This window comes from Ptychodera flava, chromosome 4, assembly GCF_041260155.1.
Source record: "Ptychodera flava strain L36383 chromosome 4, AS_Pfla_20210202, whole genome shotgun sequence".
In the NCBI taxonomy this organism is placed as follows: domain Eukaryota; kingdom Metazoa; phylum Hemichordata; class Enteropneusta; family Ptychoderidae; genus Ptychodera; species Ptychodera flava.
Window position 1 is genome coordinate 28,792,664 of NC_091931.1, and position 8,597 is coordinate 28,801,260.

Genomic DNA, 8,597 nt, shown 5'->3' on the forward strand with positions numbered 1-8,597 from the left:
TATTTTTAGAATATTCTAACCATGCTTAACAGACGTAAACATATTTCCTGGCAGTGTAAAAGAATATTTTGTTGAAGTGAAAGTTTGACAGGCCGTTCAATAGCGGTGAAATACTTCAATGTGTGCATATACAGAAAGCGCGTATATTACTTTCAACTGTTAAAGCTATACAGTCACCTGTAATCTAAATATGCCCAAATATGGTCAAAGGTGCGTTCCTTGGTATTCAAAATACCCATGTGGGGGCGCTGTTTTTAAAAAGCGGCCACCCGCTTAAAATCTTTGATTGGTTAGATTTTCTCTTTCCATGGTAACTGTGGCATAATTTGAACAGGTGACAGTATACCTTTAACCTGTGTAGGTGAACGGTTGTTTACGGCAGTATAGAATATATTTGGAACGTTAACGCCCGGCACCTTCTTGAGGCCATTTGATCGACTTCTTGGCATAAAATGCATCCACGCCGGTATATTTCGGCCCTTTTGGGAATTCTAATTTTTAGTTTACTGCAGGTCTCGGTCACTGGTTACGGCTCCGGCGCCCCGGATGCTGCTTGTACGACAATGACACCAGGCCACGTTGACAAAAATACGCGCGAAGCCTTATCACCGGAAGACGAAAGCTCAAACATTTATACTCTGGCCGCATCGTCAGATTCCTATACTCCCGGGGGAACTGTATCAGGTGAGTTAGGCTCTCTGTCTGTCTGTCTGTCTGTCTGTCTGTCTTTAACACGCACACATACACATCCGTGTTGCTCTTTAAAGGGCAGTTCTCAATCCCTGGTTCTCGCATTAGTTCTTGTTGACATTGAGTTAATGGTGTCAGTCGGACTCCTTTGTTTTCCATTGCTTTTAGATAGAGCTGACAAAAACCTGCTCCTTTGAGAACACCCATTGTCTTCTGTTAATCATGATTTGGACGACGTTTGCAGTCGATGTTTGGATGGGCAAAGTCTACGAGGCAGAACACGCCTGAACAGAAACACTTTCGTACACAAGTAACAGTACTCGTTAGTGTTTTTCTAATCTATGCCAGTTGTATCAAAGCCTCTTTATCTGCGTACAAAGTCGATTATCATGATGACGTCACGCAAAAGCAGTGCCGAAAGTTCAACGCGCTTTAGAAACAAAGTTTATGTCGTGTTTACTCGATCTAAGAGTACTTTGTCTCTGGAAATTCGGTTTTCAATGAGAAATTGCTTTCTTGCCATGTATAAAATCTGGATTGACCCTGTTACCTTTAAACACCCGGCAATGGGATAGTCTGGTCAAATGCGCCTTTGCTCAATAAAGGCAAACTGTGACTTTTCGTCTAAAACCTGTAATTCAGTTGTAAATAATGGCATCGCCATGTCAAACAGTCAACACGTAAAGGCTGTCTGTGTAGGCTAAAAACCTTGCATTCAGATATTATTTCAAAGACAGGACAAATGTAAAAAGAAAGTTGCTGCTAATGGATATTAAAATTTTTCCCAATGTTCATAGATCGTAAGAATAGATGAGGTTAATATATTTTCCATTTATGGCGAAATGACTGAGCTGGCGAAAATGGGACAACATCAAACAACAACGATGACGACATCAAGAACAAGAACAATAACAAAAACAAAAACAACAACAATCATAATGGTTGTGACTGTTATGATTACCATTACCATCATTTTAAAGCAACAAGCATACATGATTGGCAATTCTAGCAGTTTTCAGTACGATAACTGTATCAAACATTTTTTTCGACCTGTAAATTGAAATTATATTTTCCATTCCCCCACAGTGACAATATCTGGAAGTCCCTTCTCCGGGTTTTTACTTCAAGCGCGTCGACCGGGTCAAACAACACCTATTGGATCTTTCTCCAGTGTCCCTGGCAATACAAAGCTGAAGACGTGTAGCTCTACTGACGACAGTGTAACACACTCGAATACTAACACCAAGCCTGCAGGAACCGCGTTTATTTGGAACGCCCCGAGTAACGGCGTAGGCGACATCGAATTCGTGTGAGTAACACATTGTGAACAGAATTACCGGTTTTTACACCGCCCACATGACCTTATATCCTATTTTCGTTGTTAAATGCATTTATTATTTTGTCTTCTCATATGCCACCTGTATATTTTTTTCAATAACAAATTTGTTCTTTTCCTGCAATGCTTACTGCTTTTCTATGTTGTACTGTCTGCTGCCGCAAAAAAGCAAAACAAAAAACAAAACAAAAACAAACAACAACAAAAAACAAACAAAAAAGTTCTGGGGGTTTAAAGTCATGTAGGACCGGCTGATTGTCAAAAAAGTAGCCCACTGCGATATTTTTAGGATATTGTCTGCATCTGGAAGAGATAGTTTATTGTGTACACACTACTGGTGATAGTAAACAAAATATACATAGGAATAAGCTATATAGTCTCTTGTATGATATGGCAACATTCATAGCTATAGGAACATTAACTAGATATCCGCTTGTCATTTGTCTATAACTAAGCTACGGCGTTAGCAGTAGTTACTTCGGGTTTGCGATCAACCTACCATATCAACACAACAGTGTACTGAAATATCTTCCTTCGATTTAATTTGTAAATATATCGATATTAGTAAGCCTACAGACTTTGGGCAAGCGTATTGAAAAATGAAAGTTTAACTTTCCCATTTTTTTTCAAGTAGCCTACATCTTACAAAATCCATTACTTTACCCACGAAAGTATACAGAAAAATACGATATTCATTCATTCAAGGCCGATATGGGTGTGAAGTGAATTCCCTACATCGATTTTGAATTTCTATGAACTATATTTTCCGCCATATCAATGGTCGTCCTATTCAGCACGGGATATTGTTGACGAGACATACATATACAGGCGAATGTGTCTTGTGGTAAAAAATCCACAGATATATTATGTTGCATAAAGAAGGGATTGCTGGTTGAATATCCATGCCATGCAGGATAAGTTGACAAAATATCAAGGCATCCCCACCTCCTAATTGCCATTTCGGAAACGGTCACGGTTGGCGAGTTGGCTGAATTTATCGGTACTCTTTAAAGCTGTAGCCTTTTTATGCTGATTATGGTACGTCTAGGAAACAAATACATAACAGCAACATTTTACGCAAGTTATTATTTACTTTGCGTATGATTGAAAAGATGCAGTGCTTGGGTTCACGAGAATTGAGTTTTGGATGAAAGCAGTGAAAGAGCACACTGAAGGAGTCACAACATGGCACACGAAAACAATCAGTGTGCTCTTTCCATGATGAAAGTAGGAAGGACCGTTCTAAGGGACCGTTCAGTTTTTACGGCCTGGGGGGGGGGCCGGCAAAATCCAGGGGGGGGGGGTCATCATAATTTTGGAATCCGCAAAGGGGGGTCATCGCTTTTTCACTGGTGGGAAAGGGGGGGTCACCACATTTTCAAAAACATAATACCAACAATAAAGTTCACTTTATGCCATGGCCATGATCGACCCTCTTTACCGGCAGGCCGCCTTCGGCGGCCCACTACAATAAATATACATTATGTAATACCCATGATCCTCTTAACGGCAGACGCCTTTGGCGGCCCACTTCAATTAGGTTTACTTCATGCAATGGCCATGATTGACCCTCTTAACCGGAGGGCCGCCTTCGGCGGCCCACTACAATAAATGTACATTATGTATTACCCATGACTCTCTTAACGGGCAGACGCCTTTGGCGGCCCACTTCAATTAGGTTTACTTTATGCAATGGCCATGATTGACCCTCTTTACCGGCGGGCCGCCTGCGGCGGCCAACTAGAATAAAGTTGACTTTACGTAATGGCCCATGACCCTCTTAACCGGAGGGCTGCCTTTGGCGAACCACTCAATAAAGTTTACTTTATACAATGTCCATGGACATGAGTTGTCTATGGAAATGAAGTTTAAAATTGCCTTACAGTCGTCCTAATTAACAGACGTTTCAATGGATGTGGCTGAGAAGTTTGTGCACTGGCATCGAATAAAGTGCGCCGCGTACCGGAGTTCAAATCCAAACCATGCGGGTAAATTTGACATATGGGTTTTGGTTATTTTTCAGGGGGGGGGGGGGGTCATCAATTTTTTCGTCTGACAAAGGGGGGTCATCTTTTTTTCACAAAAAATGCAAGGGGGGTCTATATTTTTTTGAACACCGGCGACAAGATTTTGCCGGCCCCCCAGGCCGTAAAAACTGAACGCTCCCTAAATGGTGCAGACTCTCCCTTTGTCAATATCTGACCGAACAGTGGATGGCCGTGTCTGAGGAAACGGCAAACCATTCGCCACTGAAATACCAAAGTCACATCGGTGTTAGCTGTGGAAACGCAGCTATCTGTTGACGGGGTAGCGGGGATCGCTATGCGGGTCAAAGGTCAACTCCGGCACGTGGCGGGGTTGACCTTTGACCCACATAGCGATCCCCGCTACCCCGTCAACAGATAGCTGCGTTTCCACAGCTACATCGGTGTACAAGCATTGGTTAATGAATGATTTTGTCACAATAATTTTCGTAGGTTGATCACTTTATGTTTCAGAGCCACGGTAGCAAAGAACCATGACGTGTATTGGGTGAACATAACATCCAGTGTTTTGACGGAGGCTACAGAGCTAGAGATGACCACTCCTGCGCAATCTGGCGCCGTGCAAAGTGACATCAAGCCAGGTAGGTAGGTGGGGAAGTACAACTACAGTAACAATATATATTTTAGCCAATGCAGGGGACCATGTACCCGAGAGTAGGTGACCATTTTTCCAACGTCAGGAGGGCATATTGTCTCCTGCCTCGAGGGTGCACAGTCCCTTGTTTGGGCTATAGTGTTTTATTACACATGCCTCTCTTCATTTTCTTACATATTTTTCACTCCAAACTTTTGGGTTTACATGCAAATGACAGTCCAAATGCTCAATTTCAATTCAATGAAAAACGAAATCCCTTAATAAAATAGAACGATTTTCATCATCGAACGGCGCATTGATTTATTTTCATCACTGTCATTCGATTTATCGATTATTTTAATACACAACTTTAACAGTATTTCCAATCTGAACATATAAATTGGTAATTTTCAAATCAAGTTGAAAATAGTTCCGGGTCGCTTTCAGTCAATGATGACTATGCGGCCCGCTACGTCATCAACATGTTACAATATAATCCTGTAGTGCGACGTTCGGTAAATAGGGCATGCAATAAAAAGTAACATTGCCTTCCCCAAACCATTACGATACTGCAAAATTCTATCCAGGATTTCATGTTAGCGGCAAGTTACAGATCCACTTTAAGAAACCAATAACCCAGAATTTGAAATTCGGGTTCTTTACGGTAGATTTCCTTTGTAATGGAAATGTGACTTTGAAAAAAACCCAAACAATAAGCAAGAGGTAACTGTGTCAAATTCACTGAGAACTGACATATATAGTTCGCTATATTAGTGGGATAATTCTTCATGTGATTTAAACATGCAAAGCCGTCGAACCTTTTACCAATGCATTTGACCCCAGGGCAAGTTTAGGTCAAGTCCCTTCTAGTGGTGGAGGGACTGTAATTGAATGACATATTATTACGTAAAGATGTTGTTCCGGGGTTGGTCTTTGCGGTAAACATAGAGATATCCAAGTTCTAAATACGAGTTCCTCTTTTAATTTTATATTTGGAACCGGTAAAACTTTTTTGTCGACGTCGGTGAACTTTAATTTGACACTTGTAAAGTACGCCATGTAAAGTACTTTGGAGTAATTTCGGCTTTAGAGCAAAGCTTTATATGGAAAACTTGGACCAAATTTCCTCACTAATGTTGGTTCTAAAGTCTTTTAGTGGATTTACTTAGCTTATTCGGGACGATATGAAGAATCTTCGTCTTCCGTAAAATACTAGACAGTCACTTAGTACAAGAATATTTGAGAACATTATATTATGACGTCAACACAGAGATGCAACTCGTCGACCTATAAAGCGTTTGACAATTTATCAAATATACAACGAACTTCATCCTTTTCTTCTTACCTCATTTATTAAGCCAAGAATAATGAAAAGTTTGTTTCTCATCCTAGACATATTTCAAAAATGATGCGGTGACGCGGGTTTTTTTACTCTCAATTTTTTTATTCTTCGATCAACAAGAACGCGGGAAAAAACATGAAAACAGCATAGGAATGCACGCAGAGATAAATGCACAGTAGTGTTGCTTTATTATTTTTGTATAGCAACAGTTCTGCGGTTTGACTTTTAGTACAGCAATGCACAGTTTTAACAGCGTAATATAACAGTGACATATGTGTAAGTTCTGAAAGGAATGTTAGTGTCAATTATTTTTGTTTACGGTTCTGTTTTATACAGCACTGTGTTATGCACTATCGTCGCGTATTTTTGCGCTCATTTTATTTTTTTTTATTTTATCCTCATGAGCAGAAAAAATGTTGACGCGGTGGGTCTAAAATGACGCGCGCGAGGATGAGAACCTTTTTATTAGGGGCCAAAGCCCTATGGGCTTGGCCCCTAATGTATTTACTCTGGATCACTTCTTCTTCAACTTCCTCTTCTTCTTCCGTAAATTCTTTGCAAAGCTAGATCTCCAAAACCGTTGCGCGCAGCCTTTTCAAACTTGCAGGGCATATTAAGCATACTGAGTACTGGTGCACCTGACCCTTCATATTTTGATTGGTCACATGACCTGGCTGTTATTATTTATTAATTTTTTAATTCCATCTAATTTGCATAAAAATTGAAAAATCTAAAATCTATTGAGACATTTTTAGACCATACTATCTAGATGCTACATACCAAATTTCAAGGTTATTGACTATGCCGTTTTTGAGAAGATTTTTAAAGTATTATTTTTCTGATATTTAAATGACCTTTGACCTGCCTATACTTATGCAGCCAGACTATGGCGATCTCTTATTCTGGCCTACTTATTAATAAAAGTACGAGAGGGTTACTTTCTGGTGAACAATGACGGGTACGGGACCAAAATGCACACAAACATTTTGAGGATGAACTTGACCTTTGACCCTGGCATGTTCCTGCACCTTATTAATTATGCACATATCTAATTCCGGCCTTCCAAATAGACTTAGAGTTCTGAATTTTATACAAAGACAAATATTGGAGTAAAATTGTTTTAACATACCTGTCAATTTACATCACCAGAAAAATGAGGCAACAAAAAACCCTCCAAAAGCTGGACGTAACAAAACAAAACAAAGCACTTCCTCATTTCAATCTTGCCAAAGACCTGCAACATTTCAATATATTTTATCAAAGTTTTCAATTTAAAATCAAAAGGACAAAACGAAAATAAAAATGGTACCTAACGTTGTGCTCATCAAATTCTCTTTTTCTCTCTCATTTTCGTTGTCCTGCTCTCTCTCTCTCTCTCTCTCTCTCTCTCTCTCTCTCTCTCTCTCTCTCTCTCTCTCTCTCTCTCTCTCTCTCAGGTTCTTCTCCGAAGGTAATATTGTTGTTCATGGCAGTCGTCGTTGTGCTGTTCGCTTGAAACCGGATGACCCAGTAAAAGATTGTGTGTTATTTATCCTGGTATATTTTGTTGCTATTTGCGCACACAGCAGTTAGTTTACTTACTTTTCATATTTGTGTAAATTTTTCATGATTTATTCTCACGTACGTTTTGACCATTCCACTGTAATTCCGATCAGTCAAAAGAAAAACGAGATATCATACACTTTTCTTAAACATTGTGACTATCACAGCCTACAGATCCTTAAGCGGCGAACGATTAATTAATGTGATGTAAAACCTCCGTGATCGATGTACACCAACACAACGATCTTTGTTTCAGTTCCTCATATTTTAAATATATAATTTATATTTTATATATTATAATATATATATATATATATATATATATATATATATATATATATATATATATATATATATATATATATATATATATATATATATATATATTACACAGTGTATGTATTCTTTCCTCCCCTCTAACAACATGCATTGCACGACGGATGGTAGCTTTGACATTTGATCATATTTTTCTCATTTTTGTTCTAGAAAACAAGCACGTCTCTTTTTTCTTTGTCGAGTATGTTCAAGTTGACTTACGAAGTGTATGTCTTGCCAACATAACGCTCCGTGTACAACATTTGATGTCATTATCAACAAATGAATTCTACTCCGGATTAAACATTGGCAATTTGACAATAATTACATTACATTACATTACATTAAATTACATTTGTATCGACAAGTTGACACTGTACATTTCTACATGATTTTAGTAGAGAACTAGACTTGGTTCAAGTCGGTGGATTTCCATAAAAATATTTTGTAATAGTTTCTCTTGTGTCTTGGACTTTGACAGCCTAGGCCAGGTTTTCCTTGCGATTAATGGAACGCGTTACCTTTGAGTCTGCGCATGCAGTAGTGAGTTAGTTTCTGCCGGATCATAGGAGAAACTCCCCTGTATAGCATTCACCCCACTGATTGCGTTCACCCAACTCACGCGTTTCACATGAAAACAGAACACAAATCATCGCGTTCACCCCACTCAAACATTCACAAATCACAGACTTGAACCAAGCCTATGGCAGAACGAGAAACTAATGTGATACACAGAACAGAATATATGGGAAA

The 8,597-nt window shown here is 39.3% G+C and overlaps 1 long non-coding RNA gene across 1 annotated transcript; it reads left to right on the plus strand.

The window, feature by feature from the left end:
• Nucleotides 1–347: 347 nt before the first annotated feature.
• On the plus strand, nt 348–7,796 carry LOC139130485 (uncharacterized). Its single transcript, XR_011551875.1, has 4 exons — nt 348–684; nt 1,777–1,999; nt 4,525–4,652; nt 7,424–7,796. It is a non-coding gene; the product is annotated as an uncharacterized lncRNA (long non-coding RNA).
• The last annotated feature ends 801 nt before the right edge of the window (nt 7,797–8,597 follow it).